General features: G+C 46.8%; 1 protein-coding gene across 7 annotated transcripts in view; it reads left to right on the forward strand.

Annotated features, from left to right (window-relative positions):
• Nucleotides 1-21,639, forward strand: part of Fgf1 (fibroblast growth factor 1) — a 103,195-nt gene that overhangs the window by 42,573 nt on the left and 38,983 nt on the right. The window contains exon 1 of one of the 7 annotated variants that reach the window (XM_085699936.2): nt 602-770. The exons of the other annotated variants lie outside the window; for them this stretch is intronic. The gene's annotated coding sequence lies outside the window, so the exon portion shown is untranslated. Of the gene's footprint in view, nt 1-601; nt 771-21,639 lie in introns of those variants that run through there. 7 annotated transcript variants of the gene reach the window in all.

Here is a 21,639-nt window from a genome sequence, read left to right on the forward strand (position 1 = left end):
CTCTAGAAGAGCAGCAGCCAGTGCTCTTAACCGCTGAGCCATCTCTCTAGCGTGTCTTACAAGATTTTTTTTAACTTACTGTGTGTCAGGCATTAGCACCCAAATGTCCAGGAGGGTCCCCACTGTGGTACTGCTGTCAAAAAAGTCCCCACCCTTCAGAAAACAGTACATATAGGTGGCTCTCTGCACCCTACCCCTTCTTTTCCTTCTGGCTTTGGCTTGCGTGTCACTCTTTGAGGAATCTTGTTTGTCAGTCTTCATGTGTGTGAATGCATGTGAGTGCGTATGTGTGTGTGTGTGTGTGTGTGTGTGTGTGTGAGAGAGAGAGAGAGAGAGAGAGAGCATGTGTAAGTGTGTGTGTGAGAGAGAGGGTGTGTGTGTGAGTGTGTCTGTCCCTGCTCCAGTGTGGTCCCTTCAACACAAGGACCAGAGCTAATCACAAAGGTATCTCTAAGGCCTCACTCACTCCTGGTACCTAGTCTGTTGCTTGAATAAATAAAGGTTTCTGTAGTCATTCAAGTCAAGTTGCGAAGTTTGGGCTGGGTCCCTAGGCAACGATAAACAACAGTGGAGATTTGATCAGCGGTAAGGCATGATCAGATCGGTGGTTTACAAGGAAAGGCTGGCAGTGCTGTAGAGGAGGAAAGAGGAAGGAGAAGAAGAGAAAATGTAGAAGCAGCTTCCGCTGGTACATTGGGAATTCACTGACCTGAGCTATGACAGTGACAGCAGGCAGAAGATGTGATGGCTAGCACCCTCGCCGGATGCCCGTGAGTAGCCAGAGACAGCAAATGTGGCCACATCTGTGCCGTGGGTGACTTTGCAACACTGAACTGCCACAATCGAGAGTAAGGCAAGAAGGGGAGGGCAGTGGAGTATTTTCAGGAGTGAGTCCCTGATGACCACGGCATTCTTCACAGTATTCTCTTAATATCCTCCTTAGACCTGCCTGGGGAGGCTCCTTGGAGTTGGTGGGAACTGTGACTCTGGGGGAACAGTGTAAGGGGCAGGACGGAATCTGGGAGACATGGTTGTCTCTGGAGTGAACAAGGGCACTCAGAGAGGACATGTATATTATTAAAGATATATGGTAGCCTGGGGCTACCATACTTCAAAGAGTAGCTGAAGGAATAGAAACCAGGGTAGAGCATTAAGAGAAAGAGTCACAAGCCAGAGTTACTGGAGAGACGAGAAAAGGGAGGATTATCTCGGGATAGGATTCAAAGTTCTGGCCACAGTGTTGACTTCCTTTGGGAAGCTCAGATGAGAAACTGAGAGGGAGACTGGGGCGAGGATTCTGGGAGAATTCCTCAGGTAACAGGGACTTGCATGGGGGCAAAGACAATGTAACAGGGCTGTAGCGAGAGTCAGGATATCCAGAAATGGCAGCGAACTTCTCAGAGCTAGAGATGTGGAGAGTAACAAATTAAAGTTGAGCCCCCTTCATCCATCCATCCCACTTGAGCAATTCATGTCTTTGGATTTCTTTCCGTGTCCTTAACACAACACGCGGTGATTTCTAATGCAGTCACGAGATAATCCCACACATGCTGCTCTACAGATTCCATTTCTCTGTTCTGAAGTGCTCGTATGTCTACCATTGGCTTGGCTAATAACTTATTTTATCCCTCCACTATTGGTGCATCATGGCTTCAGGATTTTTCTCTTGCACCCAGTTCTGCAGCGATTTTCACACCGCATCTTAGGGAATTGGCAGGAGTGGCTTTGCGGGAGAAAGTCTTAACACGGGCTTGCCCACAACGGTTCCGCGCATAAGCAGGCTATTTCCCAAAAGCGTTCCTTGGATGTGTCCACTCTTCCATGAAGGACTGAGAATGAGCAGTGTGGGGAAGAAAACAGACCCCAAGTAAGTTTGGAAAACGCAGACAAGGGTTTTTAAATATTCCAACTTCATGACTGCACTGTTTTCTTTAAGATGTAGGCTGTAGGGGATGTATTTATGCAAAAAGTAACTCTGATTAACCTGATAATGGGGAAGATTAAAGATGGAAACACTTCTCAAGGTCATAAAGTAACGGTCTACCTTCTCAGTCTGACCGGACAGTCGCCTACACCTAGTCAATTCGTGAATGAGACTCCGACTCCTCACGGCGTGTTTAGAGTGTTAGAGTGAGGCTTGTCATTTGTTCACAGAGTTCAGGGCCATCAAGAGTCAAGTCCATTGAAGTGTTTTGTGGACACGACAATATCCCTGGGATTTGGTGTTTAACCTGTGAAGTCTGCTTAATTATTTTTTCACAGCATTATCTTTGGCATAGACTGGGGAAACCCTCTCTTCTCCCTGCAGAGAACACAAAAGCATTCAGAGAAAAACAAACAAAAAACCAGGAGACCAAGTGCCAAGAACCCCTGGGTCTCACTGTGGAGGTGGAGGCACACTTGTCTGATGGCGCCCTCTTCTGGCCCTAGGCCCCATTGCACCCACCCCAATTCCAGCTCAGTCAAGAGAGGAGCCTGACTTTTCAGCTCTTCAAAGGCAGTTAGCTCTCCCACCAACACTAACATCAACAAACCTTTGCTTTTCTGAGGCCAAAGGCACCGAGAACCCAAGGTGTTCTCTCTCAACATTCACGCTGTGTTTTCAGGTCAGGCAGGGCTCTTCTCCAGGAGTGAGTTCTTGGTGACTTTTATTTGTTAATGGCCAGGAAGAAAATCCGTAACTTTGGATATACAGGAAGTGGGTTTCTATCCACTTTGCAAAGTTGGCAGCCTCAACTCTGCAGAAGTAGTTCCTGAGGACCTACTGTGTGACAGGAATGTGCTAGAGAGTGCCTTTGAGGAGGTCAAGCTGTGATAGCATCACTTTGCACGTTGTGCAGGCTAATCGGGCAGGAGTTTTTATTGTGAAGTACTTGGGCATCTCCCAGCACCCTAACCACTTACTGCAGTCTGGGCGTTAATCTGTGCCGCCTTGTGACTGTTAAATTTACTCCTCACAGTTCCGAAGTGGCTTCCTTCTAGCTAAAGGGGGCTAATCAGGCCCAAAGGACCATGCTCAAGGTCTATTGTGACAGGAGGGAGAAGCTAGCATGAAAAGCAAAACAAAACAAAACAAAACAAAACAAAAACCAACTGTTTCCCCTGGAGCTCTAAAAGCAGAGCTGAGGCCGGGGACCCTTTGGATGTGGGAGTCTGTGGTTCCCTGGCACTAAGTCCATAAACGCTGCCGGGTGAGCCACAGGCTATAACCCTCGGCTCCTGCCTAGATGTCTTGCCTTGCCCTTCCTGCTCTTCCTCCAGGCAGAAACAGAGCCTCCCTCGCCATTTTTTTCCTCATGCAGGGGCCCATCTGGCAGACAGAGGGATAGACCCAGGCTGTTCTAGCCAGGCCTCAGTATGCACAGAGTAGAAAACAGAGATGACAGTCTGGCAGATGAACTAGATAATGTCATGCAAGAAAAACATGAAAAGTGACCCAGGCGAGACCAAGGGCTGCGAGGAAGCAAATTCCATACAACGTCCAGTGAGTGTTCATTAGTTCCTTGTGCCCGAACCCTCCCTAGATTCCAGGACCTCGGAGAGCCAGAGATCTGAGATTCATAACCATAACACTGACGCTTCTTGGGGAAACTGTGTGTTCTAGTCCCACGGCTTAGCAGGCTCTCTCTCTCTTCGCCACCAGTAAACCTGGCTTTTTCAGAAAGCTACCATTCGTTCTAAAACCACCCTGCTTTCCAAGATGTCTGGAAGAGGACTGTGCTTTGTGGGGTGGGTTCATCGAAAGTTCCAACATTTCAGGTGCCCTTTCTGAAGTCACGTGGTTCGATTAAGCCCAGCTCATTCAGCCCAACTCACCAGATATTTATTGAGCTGAGCACAAGGTGAGGAAAAGACCTGGACACCACCCTCAGGAAATGCACAGACTGAGACTTAGACAGGGCAAACAGAACACTTCAGTACAACATGGGAAAGTGTGAGGAGAGGGTGCCACAGCCAGGAGCGCTTCCGTGGTGTTACTGTCTAGAAGACAGCCAGACACTAACTGGAAAATCACTCAAATAAAGTAGAAATTTAACCTCTGACCAGCGCTGTGGAGAAGAGGCAGATGGGGCTGTGCAGCTGTAATGCCACATCTGGCTGGGGCGGGGGCGGGAGAGTAGATGAATTAGCTGTAAGAGTGTTCAGGGCATCGGAGGGATGGAAAGGTGGCAGGAGACCATGGAGTATAGCTGTGTTTGTCACTTGTCATTGTGACCAAACACCTGATAAAAGCAAGTGAAAGGAGGAAGGGCTCACTTTGGACTGGGGGTTAAAAAGGGACCCAGTCCAGCATGGCGGCCGGAGTGTGAGGTCAGCAGTCAGGAGGCTAAGAGGTGATAGGGCACGAAACAGCCAGCAAACCTCAAGGCCAGCCCAAAGGACCCACTTCCTCTTGCAAGGCTTCACCTAAAGATTTTATAAGTGGTCAAATGTTTAGACACATGAGACTAAGGGAGACATTTCACATTCAAATTACAGCAGGATCTAAGGGGCCACAGGAAGGCTGATGAAGCTGAAACACAAGGCCAGCAAAGTTAGAGACCAAACCCCCAATGGATGTGATTGATAGTGGTCCTCACATCCCTGAGATCACTTCTTCCTCTAGAGCCCCATGGTGTGGGAACGGATGAACCTTACCAGCCCATCAGTATCCGCTGTTAGCACCTTTCTTATCCCCATTTCCCGGGCTGAGCCTACAGGGAAGGACCTACCAGGCTAGTGGAGCGCTTCTGCTCAGCAGTTCCCATGAGTCTGTGGGCACCAGGCCAGGAGGTCTCAGAACCCACAGAAATTAGCGTAAATGTCTGTAAAGGTAACCACTGGTTTTCTGGAGACATTCTGAACGAATGACTGGTTAACCAGCTGACCACAAGATTTACAAAAAAAAAAAAAAAAAATCCAAGCGTTTATCCTGAATCCCCCAAAGGAGAGAGAAAAAAAGACGGAGGAAGGACAGAGCCTTTCAAGAGAAGGCCAGCTATAAATGGAAAATGACACTAAAGGAAAACAAACCTTACTCGATGGGAACCCATTTTTGACTCTCTGTCTGGAAATCCAGGGCAGAAGGAAGTGGAGGGGACAGGGAGTGAGCAGATCTGCCCAGGCTAAACCACCCGTTGCAGGAGCTGGGGTAAACTCGTGTGTGTGTGTGTGTGTGTGTGTGTGTGTGTGTGTACATGAGTGTGTACGCGTGTGAATGCACTTTGACAGGGCCATGGTAAAGGCAACACCCATACAGCTGCCATCCCGATACAGACAGATCCAGGCGCCTGGGGTTGTACCTGCTGGCCCATTGCTGGCAGGGTGCCCAGCATGCGTATAGGGAGGAACGTTGGGGAGCACTGTAAGGCTCTGGGGTACATCTGCTGGCTTCCTCAGAGGGTCATTGTGCCCGTGGATGGTATGATCTACTGGGTGAGTGATTAGTCAGCGGTCACTGCTCTCTCTGGACTAAGGTTGGCTCTGTAGACTCAAGGCTCACAGCTCCAGCTCCACAGCGCACTGGAGAAGCACTGGTAATTTCTGAGCGCCATGGTGCTCTGAATTTCTCATTGAGGAAAGTACTGTTACTATTTCAATAGCCCTACCTACAAATATTGACATTCGTAAGAGATAGCATCTAGGGGATGTTGTGAGAATGATGCGTTCCTTCTAGAGAGGGTGCACATCAGCGCAGTCCTGAGCTCCACAGGATGACCGTGGCTGCTGTACAAGGCAGTCTCAGAGGATGACGAAGCCCAGGATGTTGTAACGGTCTTAGCTTGTACAAGTACATGTTGCTTGCATGACAGAGCATCCGTGTGACACATTTCTCTGACCGTGTCCCTCTTGTGAAATATATGTCTGTCTTAAGATCTGAGGTCAGAATCTCTGGGTTGACGTCCCAGGTTGCGACCCCTTCCTGGACACATGGCCTTGAACAATAACTTAACCCCTGGGTCTCAGTCCTCATCTGTAAAGTAAGACTGTGGATAGCACCTGTGTCATGGGCTTCAAAAGGACAACGTGCTGAAGGGCACTTGAAAGGGTACCTGGTACTAAGTACTCACTAAATATCCGTAATGGCTATTACTGTGGATTCTTTCCGCTTGTGCTTCTGAGTACCCTGCTTGCCAGTCCAGGAAGCAGAGTTAGAAAAGCTACAAAAGGTCCACATGGTAGAATATTACTTAGCACTAAAACGTCATGAGCTATCACGTTACGAGAAAATGTGGAAACACCTTAAAGACACACAACCGAGAGAAGCCACCAAAGGCCGTGGGTTGTCTGACCTCTACCGTATGGTTATCTGGGAAAGTCAGAATCATGGAGACTGAAAGATGTCCATGGCCACCCATAGTTTGGAAAGAAGGAAGGGTGGATCTGTGGACAAAGAAAAAAATCACAGGTAGGGAAGCCAGCTGCGTGACCCTGTAGGCGTAGATAGTACCATTATGTTTGTTATGACCTTCAGAAAGTACAACACCAAGAGCCAACACATAGCAAACTCTGGACCCAGGAGGCAACGTGCTGTCAGCGTAGGTTCATGGATTTTAACAAATGTGCCAGTCTAGCTGCAGGTGGTGACTATGATAGAGGCTTTGTGGGGGGCTGGGAGGTACTGAATGTACTTTCTGCTTTGTTTTGCTGTGATCCTGAAACTACTCTTTAAAAAAAAAAAATCAAGTCTACTAACTAAAAGGAAAGAAAGCCTGTGTCAAAATGTTCATATATTGACTCTCAAGAGTTTAGGTAAGAACAGTTATAGGATACCAGGTATGCTGTCACAGGCCTATAATTTCAGCACTTGGGAGGTGGCGGCAAAAGGTTGAGAGTTCAAAGCCAGCCTGGGCTGTCACAAACGAGAAGCTCTGTGTTCTCTCCACCATCATCATTTATTGGCCATGTAAGAGTTCTAGATTAAATATGAGCGAGAGCAAGAGAATGGGGAGGTGTGTGAGCACTCAAAGAAGACACACGCCAGGGGCGGGGCTGAAGACAGAGCTCTGCCACAGACAGCTCCATACTGAGAAAACGCAAAGGCGAAGGTCATGAGGAGGCATAAAGAGGAACTCACAAAACAACCGGGAAGACGCAGCAGGTCTCTGCCTGTCTGCTGGACAGAGAAGCTCAGAGCCAAAATCCTTCCTCCTGACATGAAGCAAAAACCCAGAGAAGGTAGGAAAACGGGAAGTCCCTCTGGCCAAAGTTTGTGCTCAGGGGAAAACAGAAATATTGAAAGTTATTCAAACAGCAAAATAGAACAAAGAAGAGCGTGGTTCCTAAAGTCTTCTGGGCTCGTGGTTACTGTATAAGGAACCTCCTAAATGGACTGGTGTTCCAAGAAGACCCGGTAGAGCCTGTGGTAATTCCTGAAGGCAATGTGAGTGAGCCTGGTCTTGTGGCACAAGGGGGCAAGTGTGTCCAAGTTACCAACAATCCAGAAACGGGTGGGCACACAAATGGTCTTGCTAGCTTAAGAGTTGTTTCAGCAAGGCTGTCATGGTGAAGGTGCTCACTGCCCTTGACTGCTCTGTGGCCTCGGAACCCCATCCTTCTGAGGGACACTTCTCTTCTCTGTCCTATAAAACCTGCCGACCTCATAGCACGTATCCTTCAGGAACTCTGAGTTCTGCTGGACCAGAGCTTCTGAAATTGGATATGCCCCTAGGCATCCTGCAAACTTCAGAATCAAGGAAGACCCTTCTGAAATTGTGGCATCAAAGCTGGCATTTGAGTGACAGGAGGTTGACAAGCAAAGATCTAAGGGACAAAGAATATCTAGGGTTCAGGGAATAGTGTTAGGGGCAAAGGTAACAGCAACTGTCTAGATGCATTCTGGGAAGGCAAGGAAAGCCGCAGGAGGGGTGGAGTGCTGTGGGCAATGGGGGAGAGGAGAAAGGCAGGGTAGGAGAATCCAGGAGCCACAGGTCCACTAAGGACCTGCCCCATCACAGAGTTCCACCTCCAGCTTCAACAACACAGCTTGAGCAAGTGAGAGGACATAAACTATCTCAAGAAAATTGACTGAGGAGCACAAAGATTGGAGCCAAGTGGCCCGGGACAAGGCAGCAGTCGTGGAGAAGGCAGACGAGTCAGAATGATCACATTTGACAGAACTTTGGAGGCCGAACTTGCTGACAAGTTGGATGAGAAGAGATGAGATTCTCTGTGTCAGGCTGAGGCACTGGGGACATTTACTAAGATTTGAAACATTGGGCAAGAAGAGTTTGAGAAGCCAACAGTTCTGCCACATAAAGATAATTAGGGCATTTCCAAGCCAAGGTACCGACAGGCGGTGGGATGTCAAATCTGGTTATAAGTGATCTTTTGGCCCTAATCACACCCACCCACCGTGGACTCACGAATGCCTCAAAGTTGACAGTTTCCTGTTTCTCACGTTCCCCAGGTGCTTTTCTTACTACATTATGACCTTTGCCTGATGCACCTGCCACTCTTAGGGGCTTGAGATCCTAATCATGTTTACACACCAGCCCAAGCTACCTTGCTCCTCAAAAAGCCACCCTGACAGGTGCCTGTGAGGACTCCTGTTAAAGCCAGAGACCAAGGATGCGGCTCAGTCCATAAAGTGCTTGCCTAGCATGCGTGAATCTCTGGGTTCAACCCCCCTCACCTCATCAAACCAGGTTGGGTGGAACATGTCTGTAATCTTGGCCCTCGGGAGGTAAAGGCAGGAGGATCAGGAGTTCAAGACCAGCCTCAATTACACAGCAAGTTTGGGGCCAGCCTGGATTATATGAGATCCTCAGCAAACAGACAAGCAACAAAACAAAAGCTAGATGCCAGGAGAAGTATGGTGGAAGATGCTTCTAATACCAGCATTTGGGAAGCTAAGCGGGAAGGGCTGAGAGTTCCAGACCAGTGTAGGTGACACGGGGAGATCCCGACTCAAGAAACAAAATTAAATACCTAGATGCATTGTTTGTGACATCTGTCACATTTCCCCTCTGAGAATTATTTGTGCATATTATTAATCTTCCACCGTGGTTAAAGTCCTAAGATGCAGGGCTTAGAACCCACGTCCTTCATTTATTTTGACAATATCTTCCATGCTATACAGCAATGTGCTCAGGACAAAGAAGGCTCCACATTCAATGCGCTGAGAAAGAGAATTGTGAGTGAGCAGGCTTTGCCCTGAGATGACTTTGAGATTAATATAGTGCCAGGTGGGCAACGGCGGGAGCTCTCCCAGCCCTTAGAAGACTTGAGGATAGCTAATGCTCCTGGTTCAGTGTCTAGAGCTATACTGTGCAAAGTTAAGAGTCTCAACACATCTATGCCTTTGCCTGTGCATAACCTGCTGTAAGCAAACAGTGTTCATCTTGAGAAAAACATGAATCTAACTAAGGAACTCACTGACAAAAATAGTATTAGAAAGATGGTCATATATTCTTTCCTAATAGAAATATTACATTTGTAGTGCTTTTTTTTTTTTTTTTTACTGTTACCAGGCAACCCAATGTCTAGCTCTAGAAGTAAATATTGGCCCATTCCGCTGTCTACCTGCATGTACTAGCATTTTGCTACAGCCCTGGAATCCAGTGTTGAACCCTGATAACTTTAGGCCCTCATGTCCACTCTGTCTGTGAGAGCTTGTAAAAACCAGACTGATCCATTCTCATGCATTTTATTTCATGCTGTACGGGGTCATGGATTCCGAAAATGGAGAGAAATAGTGACAGGCCAGGCAACAGACTGGGGTCTTGATATACAAGCTGACAGGCTTCTACAGAATGAAGACTGGTGACTATAGAGGGAGGCTGGAGTGTGGCCTGAGCTCCAGAGGATGTTAGAGGTAGAAACTGACTTCGGCAGGGTGAGCAGCATGAACGAAGGAATGAAAACATAAAGACATGTAGATGGAGCAGTGGCGGCTGGTGGAAGGGGGTGGACAGCAAAAGAACGTAGCTAACAATGGCAGCCACCAGCAGTGGTGTGTCACTCATATACCAGACACTGTGTAGGAGTGCTCCAGAGATTTTCATATTAGCTTGTCCCAATGACCCTGGAATAGGTACGGTCATTTTTATCATTCACAGAAGAGGAGCCTGGGGGGTGGGGCAGGGGCGGGGGTGGAGCTGCTAACTTCCTCAGGGTCACTGAGCTAGGAACTTCAAGAGCTGAGACTGAGGGCCAGCTTTACTCTCCCACCTTCTGATCCTGATTCAGGAACATTCCTCCCGTCAAGCCTGCCATAGCTGAGGAACGAGACGTCGCCTGACACCCCGGAGAGCAAGGCGCTGAGTGATGAGCTAATTTGGAAGTGTAACTCAAAGCCCTTCTGTGACTGAACTGTCAGGGCAGATGCACTCACCCATCATCAGGGATACTCACACCGTTGTGTCCGGCCCCACCCAGATGATCATTTTATTGTCTGCCCTTCGTCATGAGTAATGTCACTTTCCATTTTAAGCAGGGAGCTTCAGGAGATGACCACAGTGTAAGCCATGATTTAAAGCTAAGCGCTGCCTGGGTAGTTACTCACTCTCTTCAAGATGTGGCTGGCACACACCCTCCTACTTGGGTCACTGCAGGAAGACCTGCTTGCCTTCTGGAGCTTGAAGGCGATCTGAATGCTCCAGAGTCAGACTAGGCGCGATGCCAGGGTGTGTGAAGGCTGGTGGCTTGGCTGGCTGTCCACCTGAAATGCTGGCTTGCTCTAAGTCCCCTGTGTATACTATGATTGTGTTGCTCGCTCATTCGCGTGGCATTTGTTGAGGCCCTACTATGTGCCAGGCAGTCTGGTTCTCTGCTAAAGATCCTGCCAGCGGCTGCACAGCTACCGGCCTAGGGAAGATGAGCAGGCCTCTATCATAAAATGTAACAGCCATCAGGGGAAACATGTCATCTGGAAGACCAGGGAGGTTTGGGGACTAACAGCCAGAGAACTGAATGCCACAGTAGACAGGAAGGACAAAGAAAAGTGGACTGGCTTTCTGAATTGTAAACAACCAAAACTAAAGTTTGGAAAGCCTGTTTTTTTTTTTTTTTCCAAGAGTCACTGGGAAGGCATTCTGGCCCCAAGTTGCAATGCAGGAAATCTTTCCTCAGACAAGACCTATGTGTGGTGTGTGTGTGTGTGTGTGTGTGTGTGTGTGTGTGTGTGTGTGTGCAGGAAATCTTTCCTCAGATAAGACCTATGTGGGGTGGGAGGGGGGGTGCTGGGTGTGTAGAAGAATGAACGATGGAGATGGGTGGGGCTGACAATGCTGGGCAGTCAAGGATGACAAACGTCCAGAGAAACAGGTAGAAGTAGGGAAGGTGGGGAGGGGAAGGCTGGCTCAGGGATGACCTAAGACATTCTGAGTCAGAGAAGCCAGAGGCCCGGCTTAAAGAGAGCACTGGCTTACAGAGAGAAGCAGGCACCAGGCACAGCCAGGCTCCCAAGGGATTCCTGGCCAGAGACATCGTCTCACCTCTGAAGGCATCTCTTCAGAAAGGCAGCCATGTGCCAGCAGGTAAGCAGAAACTATGTTCTAAGCCTTCTTTGTGTTTGAGTGCTCCTGGGGCCATTCTGGAGGGCACCGTTCCTGCTGTATGGTTTGGGCTTTTAGAGCCAACTAACTCAGAACTAAGTTCCCCATGTGGTAGGTGGAAAAGATGAGGAGAAGCCAACGGGCATGAAGCAGCCAATCTGGCATGGCTGTGCCAACACAAGCCAAGGTGCACCATCTCAATTCCCCCTCTTACTATGCCGGTCAGTTTACACATGAAGGACTGGTATGCAAAGGCTAACGACTTGGCAAAGAGTCCATGGCAGGAACACTGTGGAACCAGGGGACAAGCGCACATCTGGCTGACCACAGCTGTATGCTGACAGGAACGTGAGGAAATGAGGGTAAGATGAGGATAAGCGATCAGCTGAGAAGAAGACCCTTTCCTATACTAAATGTATAACAAGGGTCCCTGAGCAATCACCTCCTGCTTGAACCTCAAAGTCAGCTCCTAAGAAATTTCAGGCTTTATTTGGCGGGGGGAGGGGCATCCCTGATTTCCTGAAGGGACCCTTGAGTGAGGAACTTTCAGCACAAACTCAAGGTGCTAACTTCAGGACTAGCAAGGGGTGGATCCAGTATTTTTAAATTAATTATTAAAATTTCTCTGCTTATAAACTGTACAGAAAGGTTCCTTATAAACTGTACAGAAAATATAGAACACACACAAAAAATAAAATGATAGGTATTAAACAAATAAAACAGATGGTTAAAGGTATCTTATCTATAATCTTACCGCCTGATGCTGACTATGGCCGTATTTTGAGGAGTGTGTGTATTCTATAGTATGCATGTATATGTAAATATATGTATATATATGTGTGTGTGTATGTATGTATGTAATTTGTAGTCTTTCCTCTCAGTCATATATATTACTATTACCTTTTAAAATCACAGTTCTTAATATCAGAAATTGTCATTGCCTAATTTAATCTCCATTCTCAAGGAAGACTTGTGTACTAATGGACAAGTTTGGAAGTCCACTAAGTGAGTGGAGGTTAGCAGAGCCGGCAGGGACTGCCACTTTGTTCAGATGCGTGGACAGAAGCTGGACACCATTCATGGGAAGGAAGTGTTTTTAGGAGGCACTAACATTTTCATTCCTTACTCATATTTCTAGCTGGCCGTCAGTGCCCGAGAGGAGAGATGAGGAGGTACAGGACATTGTATAAGACACAAGGTACAGGACAGTTATATTACAGAGACACAAAACAGAAGGGCAGTTTCTAGAGCTGCTCTCTGGGTAGAATCTTCATTCTGACCTCATTTCACCATCACAGGCCTAGGGGGCCCTACGTCTTTGCCAAAGGCAGCTCACCTTCCAGTGTGCAGCACACATGCATGGGTTCTTCCAGACAGGAACTCAGAATGGCCTTCACAGGCTTCCATAGAACTGAGGTGGCTCCAGCAGGTTCAAAGCCAGGCCCATTCAGCTGCTACTGTCCCTGTCTATTCTTGGCACACTGTATGCCACCTACCTTTGCTCCTTCTTCCAAGTCATCAAGAGAAATCCCCGCCTACTCAGGGGCCCTGTGTGTTTGCTTTTTGTATTAGCGCTCAGACATCTGTTTTGCATTGGGATGCAGTAGCTTTGACTGTCTAGTGCATGTACGACACAGAGGCATGGCCAGGGCCCTCCACATTGCTTACCTGTGAGTTTTCTAACCTTGAAATGGCTTAGAACTGTTCCCACGGGCTTCCATCAGGTCTTTGCCCTCCCACCCGTCATTCCCAGGAAATAAGGAAAATGAATGAACTTACTTGAGCTAATAAGCTATAGCTGAGAGAGAACCAAAACCTGGTTCTTCCCCTTCCTTCTTGGTCCCTTCAGTCCCATTTCCTGTCCTGAGGCAAGGTGATGCCACTGCCACGGGCAGCCAATGGGTGAGGTGAATGGAAAGCCGAGGATCAGCTGACTCCTCCTTCAAGGGCAGATATTTGCTCCCAGAAGAGGGCTTCTGTTGTTCAGAGGCTGTCCTCTGCCTTTGTCTTATTTTGCTTTGTTTTAGTTATTTTGAGACAGGGTGGTCTTAAATTCACAATCTTCCCATTTTATCCCCCAAGTGCAGGAATGACGCCTAAATATTCGGAGTCTGGAGTTTTGTTTTTCCCTATTCCATCTACTTTTTTATTTCCTTTCCAAAGTAAACAGTTGATCAGGGAAATGCGAATCCTTAGCGATCAGGGAAATGTAAATCAAAACAACTTTGAGATACCATCTTACACCTGTCAGAATAGCCAAACTCAAAAACACCAATGATAGCCTATGCTGGAGAGGATATGGAGTGAGGGGAACACTCATCCATTGTTGGTGGGAATGCAAACTTGTGCAGCCACTGTGGAAATCAGTGTGGCGGTTTCTCAGGAAACTGGGAGTCAGCCTCCCTCAGGACCCAGCAATTCCACTTTTGGGAATATACCCAAGAGAGGCCCTATCATACTACAAAAGCATTTGTTCAACTATGTTCATAGCAGCACTATTTGTAATAGCCAGAGTAAACAGTTGAATAACACATAGATCTCTTTTCAAAGTTCATCATTTCCAACCAAACCCTCTGTTCTGCTTTTTAGTGCCGTGAGCCTCTCTTTATATGCTCTGTTTGCAAACAAGCTCACAGGCAGTTTGGCTATCTGAAATACCCCTTCCCCTGGGGTTACTTGGTGTCTCAAGAGCCCGAGCTTCCATCCGAAAAACCAGGAGTTTCACTTTGTACATGTGGTACTGTATGATACACTAATCATGAGATAACATGCATAAGGTGCATGATATACTCTTAATTAGCTATGTAAATGTTTGATTTAGATTGCGTTTGTTTCTAGAATGCCCATGAATGGTGAGTGATGCTGTTTTTCTACTTTCAGTGGTGACATCAAGTTTCCATTTACAATGAATTCCAGTCTAAACTCTAAGGTCTTGAAAATGTAAACAATATGATACCCCGCCTCAAAAAAGTGTGTATGTGTGGTGGGGGCTGTAGCTCAGTTGTTAGAGAACTTGCCTAGTGTACATAAGTCCCTGGGTTCAATTCCCAGAACTATAAACTTGACATGGTGGAAACATGCCTGTAATCCCAGCATTAAATGGAGGCAGAAAGATCAGAAATATAAATTCATCCTTCCTTGACTACATAATTAGTCTCTCTCTCTCTCTCTCTCTCTCTCTCTCTCTTTCTGTGTGTGTGTGTGTGTGTGTGTGTGTGTGTGTGTGTGTGTGTGTGTCTTCTCCTAGACATATCTCTAGTGGTTGGGGATTTGAGTTCTGCAATAGAACACCTTCTTAGAAAGCACCAGGGGGTTCATCCTAGTTTAGGGAGGAAATTAGAAATCAAAACCAAAACAAAAACTGAGTCTACCTATAGTATTTCTAAATTATTCAGGACAACACATTCTCCTTATATAGAAAATAAATCCCCTCAATAAACATTCTAACACAGGAGACATAGCAGCAAACACTCCCAAATCAGTCAGCTAAACAACTCGCCGACAGCCAACAGACATCTCAGTGCAAACACAGACATCTGTGGCCTGGATTTGCAGGAAGGCTGAGACACATTCCCAGTGGCTGCTTCACATTACCGTGACCAAGACAGGAGGAGATGCAGTTGGTCCCCACTGGCCCTTCTTTTTGTGCCCCCACAATCTCCATTCTTAGCCATGCCAACCTCCACTGGAACAGCGTGAAGTAACGAGCGTTCTCACTGGGAGAGCCTCTTTCCCCCAGCCCATGCCCTTTCAATTCTCGCACATCTATCTGATCTCTTTTTGGAACAGGAATGTCTTCAAAGTATTACACAGGAATCCTAGTCATCTAATGTAAAGAGTGTCTGTGAATATTCAGGAACATCTACGTCTGCAGGTGAAAGGAGGGCCCGACAACCAAAGCCTGCCCCTTAGGACTGAAGATTCATGGGAAGGGATTAGGGTGGGGGGGATGCAAGCCCAGATGCTAATGATTGTAATTGTAGAGCCCAGAGATTGCCACAAACCGCAGCAGTCAACACACAACAGGATGCTAGAGGAGGAAACAGTGACTTGGGGGCCTGGAAGGGGACAGAATAGGTTCAGGATGGAAGTAGTGTAAGCCTCAGAAGCCTCCGTCCTATAAAAAGGTGGTGTTGATCCCTGCAGCCCCGGCAACCGGTGAGCAAATTTTGAGTCCCCCGCCCACTGTGGACAACTGCAAGAAAGGGGGTCAACATCATACTTGTGGAAACATGACAGCTTCTCGTTGATGAGGAGCCCAAAACCTTCTCCAATAGGACACTTAGACACATTGGAGACACATAATGGAACTTACACATTCCAAGTCTTCTAGTGCCAGTTCCACAGGGATCCCCCCTGCCCACTCCCTACCTACTTACACACTGCCCCTTCTGTTGCCCACGACTCAGTGGGGGCGAGGAGAACAGGTACCATTTCTGATTGTCTTAGTCAGGAGTTCACATTTTTTTCATTTTAATTATGTGCATGTTGGGGGGTGCACATGTGAGTGACGGTGCTGCCGGAGTTCAGAAAAGGGTGTCAGATCCCCTGGAGCTGGAGGTACAGGCATTTGGGAGCTGTCTAACGTGGGTGCTGGAAACCAAGCTCCAGACCTTTGCAAGACAGCCTGAGCTCTTGCCCTCGAGCCATCTCTCCAGCTCCAAGGTGCTCGCTTCTGAAAACGAAAAGGGAATATGCTGGGCTAAGTTTGTAGCTCAGTTGGTAGAGTGTGCGTGTGGCCTTGAATTTGCTCCTCAGCTCTCCCTGTACGAATGAAAACATGCAATGGGGGCTGAGAGTTGACTTTGCTTATTTACCCTCACACACAGTGCCTGCTAAGTTACAGCCATTAAATGCTTGTTGAAAGAATGAGTGAAGAATAGTCTAACTATACCCTACCTCTTCCTCCGTCTCTTCACTGCGGGAAGCTGGAATGTTTCGTGAGGAAGGGGTCAGTGGTTTTAGAAAATGAGTAGGATTTCAGGTCGATTTTGTTAATCAAAAGTCTCACTCTTGGGTTAATAACTGGGGACGCGGTAAAGCTTATCAATCACTGATTCATGAGAAAACCTGAGGCAACGTAAACCTTCTCACCAAAATGTTACACAGGATGGCCACACCACCGCCATTCCTACCACCCTCTTTCCTTTCAACAGATGGATTTTTAACTCCGTGTTTTTGAGATGGGATTGTTTTTAAAAGGTGTTTGTTTAGCACACATGGCGAGGTATGTTGATACATGTGGAAATGTGAAGTGAGCACTTAAGGATACACTATTATTGCCTGGGTTTTTTTTCCTGTTCTTTCTTGGGGTCTTTTTGTCCTTTGAAATAGGATTTTGCTATGTAGCTCAGGCTGGCTCTGAGTTCACTATCTTCCTGTCTAGCACCTCCTTGGTGCCATACTTGAACAGTGAGGTAACTGGCTTGAAGTTAAAGTTTGTTTGTTTTTGTTTGTTTGTTTGTTTTCTTTCTAAGACAGAGTCTCACGAAGCTGAGGATGACTCTGACCTCATAATCCTCCTGCCTCAACCTCCCAAAGGCTAGGATCATGGGTGTGTGTCCCTATTCTGGTTTTATATGATTCTGGGATTGAATCCAGGACTTCATGCAGGCACAGCACTCTACCAAATGAGCTACATCCTCAGCCCCAAGGACCCACTATTATGACTATTGTCACCGTGCTGCGAAGAGGTTTCCACACTTACTCACCCTGACTAAGCAGAACTTTGTGTTCAACAAACTCCTGTTTCCATTCCCTATCTGCAAGCAACCACCACTCTCTGTTTCTCTGAATTTGACTTGTTTTTAAATTCAACATATAAGCAATATCTGTGGCCTCTGTCTTTCTGTACCTGGCTTATCTGCTTAGATAATTTCTCAAGCTTCCTGTATCTTGATGCAAATGACAGTGTTTTCTTCTTTAGTTTAAGGCAGGGCTGGTTACTCACCTTGATGAGAACAGACGCAAGGATTAAGATATCTTGGTTGCAATAGATGTGGGAATAGAAAAGTTGACTTAATCCAATGATTTCAATATATTCAATAGTGGGATTGTTTGCCATCTCTTCAGGTCCAAGGATTTACTTATTTTATATGTATGAGTGTTTGCCTGCACATGTGATATACATACACACGTATATCATATATTTGCATGGTGCCTGTGGAGGCCAGAAGAGGGCACTGGATTCCCTGGAACTGGAGTTAGGGATGGTTGTGATCAACCACGTGAGTGCTGGGAAATGAACCCTGGTCCTCTGCAAGAGTAGCCAATGCTTTTAACCATGGAACCATCTTTCTAACCCTACTCCAACTTTTTTTTCTCATGTATTTTCTTTGAAAATCGTTTTATAGTTTCTGGTTTTACACATTAGATGTCAATCCATTTTGAGTTGGTCTTTGTATTTTTTTCCACTCATTTTTATTGATAGTTCCTTGAACTCACAGAGAAGTTCAGGAATAGTTTACATTTAAAAATGGCTTCTGGAACCCTGAATGTTTTGTAACTCTTCATTGACTTACTTTCTCTTTTGTACTTTTTGATGCCCAGGTCTTACATATACATATTTTAAAATTTACTGCTAAGTAGTTATATACATTTAAATGAAACTGCAAATTATATTTCTTTTAAATTTCAATTTTTTCGGTTTGTATGTTTTGTATATGAGCCAACATATTTATTAAACATGTCTTATATGCCAGACCTGGGAATAAAAAGTTGAGTAAGACCCAGTAGAGAAGTCAGACAGCAAGCATGAGGCTCACACCGAGTCTGAGGAGAAGCAGACGTAACCTGTCTTTCCAAGGCAGGTAGGGGTGATTGACAGGGCTGCTACCAGGCCAACAGGGAAGCAAGATCCAAGGTGAGCACAGTGTTGGCATATTTTGGAACTGGAAGTCACTGGCGGATGTGATGCCAGGGAACTCCTGAGCCATCTGTTTTCTCTCAATACAAAGACCAGGACAGCTTGGAAACTGAGTGGGTCCGCAGGAAGCAGCTAGACTATAAGCTCTGCAGGTGTGCTCACCATCAGAGGATGGAGTAGGATGTGGGGGCAGAAGCCAGGCAAGGTCTCAGCCATTTTCTCTGGCATTACCAAGTGCCAGAGGAACCGGAGGTGGGGAGGCATCTGGAGCATTGGCTCTCTTCCCTAGCCATACCCCTCATAGGAATGGCAGCAGTTGTCAGAGAAGTCAGAACAGTGTGGCTGGAAAGCAGGTCTTGAGGTCACACTCCTCTGTTGAAGGACTGTCTGTCTGTCCAGGCTCCTGTGAGTAGAAGACAGGCAGGAGAGAGGTGGCCAACCATCCCAGTGTTCGGCCTGGCACAACGGAGTGAGCTGGCTCCTATGCCAGGTGTCATCCTGTGAGCCATCATGATGCCTCATTTCAGTCAGCTGCTTAACATCTGAGTCCCGTGTTCCCACAGCATACTGCCTTCTTAAAAAGGTGCCTGGACTGATGTCTCCAAAATATTCTGATCAGGCAGCTGTGAAGAGTGGCTTTGCACCTGGGCCACACCCACACCTGGGAGGCTCCCTTACCCATGGTGTGGGCTTCTTCATGAACATCCTTGCTGAGTCGCTCCACACAGCAGACAGAGTGATCTTTGAAAATTGCAAATCTGATGATGTCGCTCCTCTCTCTCTCCTTGTCTGGTGGTTTCCCACAGTCCTGCCAATAAATGTCCACAAGGCTCCAAGTAACCTGTCAACTGCCCCAGCCCCAGCCTGCCCTCCACCTCCATGGTGGACTCTTTAGTTCCTCGATGGAAATATGCTCTTTCTGAACTCAGCATCTTTGCCACGCCTTTCTCTGCTGCCTCCCGATAGGAGCAAGCCTTCCTCCAGGACACCTTGCCATGCCTCAGGCTTTGTAGATCACTTGACATCTGGCTCCCTGAAACCCCTCACTTCGCTGTTCTAATGCCCAGTTCATCCAGAATTCCTTGCGTCTTTCCTACTGGAATTTGAACTTCAAGAGTGCCTCATTACGTGTGTCTTATTCTCTACTCCTGGTACTGCCAGGTGCTCATTAAAAGCTGCAAGGTAAAGGAAAGACACATCAGATTCTTGAACTCTTGGAAGCAACATTTAAAAAAAATGAGGTTAGGAAGAAGCTAAAACAAAACAATCCTGTCCTGTTTCAGTGCTGGGTGTCACTTCATCTATGATAGACTTGCCTGCTTGTGTGCTGTGGTAAGCCTTAGCTGACTCTTCAGGACCACTTCTGGCTTAGTTCACAATGGTCTGTGTTGTGGATTAACCTTGTTGTACACTGTGAAGATGTGCCACTCAGATTGGTTTAATAAAAAGCTGAACAGCCAATAGCTAGGCAGGATTTTCGGGGCACAGAGAACAGTGGGAAGAAGAGAGAGAGTCACCATCACCAGCCAGACACAAGGAAGCAGGGAAGCAGCATGGGCAGTACAGAGTAAAGGTAACAAACCACGAGGCAGAAAGTAAATTCCTAGAAATCGGTTAATTTAAGTTGTATGATCTAGTTAGAAACACGTCTAAGCTATCAGCTGAGCTTTCGTAAATAATATGAAGTCTCCATGTGGTTATTTGGGAGCTGGAAAGTGGGACAGATGAAGACTTGCTGCAAGTCTGGGCCTTTGTATTAGGTCCCATCAATGCAAAGCCTCGGAGGAAACCCACAAACAGGTGCTCATGCACAACCTAGCCTCTTGCCATGCAACAGAGCAACGAACTCCAGGCTCTGTTTTGCTTTCTCCTCCCCTCATAGGAGGAATAACAACAATTATTCAGTAAAGAAAATAAGAGTAATAGAAAGAAAAATAAACATTGAAATGCACAGTGTCCCTTGGCTACTGCTTCAAAACACACACACACACACACACACACACACACACACACACATACACACAGTAGATTTGGACTCTCAGTGACTTTGCTAAAGGAAGAAAAATAATCAAATTTGTTCCCCTTAGGCAGAACCACTTTTCATTATCTTAATACCAAAAGAGAATTCCCAAGGCCCATAGTTCACACAGTGAGGTAACTTGCTAGACATGGCTTACCAAGCTTACTTGTCCTGGTACATTAGAACTAGGAAAAGGGACTTTGTCAGAATTCCCAGGAAGATGGGCCACACAGAGCAGAAAGCTCAGGGTGTGAGCCCCGTGGTAGGTCCTGTGCTGATAAAAGGAGAGGCAGGTGGGAGGGGAAGCTCAAATCTCCCAGGAATTTCAAAGATGCTGAGCAAAGAAAAATGCCACATATCAGATTGGGCATGCAGAAAGATGGAAGCTGCTTATCCGTCATCTAGTACAAGTAGGGAGGGGTGGATTCTATTTATTTGCTTAAGTTAGCTCTGCCTGAACTAACCCTGGCAACAGGGACCTGTGGCAGGTAGAACAGGAAGTTGACAGCAGCTCATCAAGTCCACTGAGATCTTCGTGAATGTTGAGTACAGTGCATACATTATACCATTTACTCTCCCTGGTTATGTTACACAGGATTATTACCATCTTCAGTCTATGAGAGAGAATGTTGAGATTCAGGGGGTCTGGGGAACTTGCCCAGAGTTATCAGTGAGTTGGTGCCAACTAGACAGGAAGCCAGGCCCCCAGATTTGGAGTTGCTGGTGTAAACCATTATAGTGCATCTCCCAGCTCTCCTGGTGCTTACAATCAAATGGAAAAGGCCTTATAAGGAAAGCCTTCTGATTTTCCAAATCCCTACAAAATGACCCACTAAGCTCTGTTTTATAGCATCTACCGTTCCTAGCCCAAACTTCTGAACTCATCCACATTTCTCCGACAAACCAGTTCAGAAGGCTTACAAACCACATGGTCAGCTTTATTGCAGCAACAACCCCACTCCCTGTACCAATTTTCTGCATTTGTTAATCTTCATGTTGCTGCAATAAAAGATGCTGAGAAAAACAGTCTGAGTGAGGAAGGTTTCATTTTGGTTTAAAGTTTGAGGAGGAAGTCCAGTGGCAGAGAGGGAATGGTGGCAGAGGAGCATGAAGCTGCTGTTCTCACGGTGCCCTCGTTCAGGAAGTGGACAATGCTGAATGCTAGTTCTTGGCTAGCATTTTTTTTATGCCGTACAGAATTCCACCCCATATGATGTTATCCCACACAGTTAGGGTGGGTCTTCCCAGCTGATATAACCAAATGAAGAAAAGCCCTC

This window comes from Myodes glareolus, chromosome 13 (assembly GCF_982192425.1).
Source record: "Myodes glareolus chromosome 13, mMyoGla1.1, whole genome shotgun sequence".
NCBI lineage: Eukaryota > Metazoa > Chordata > Mammalia > Rodentia > Cricetidae > Myodes > Myodes glareolus.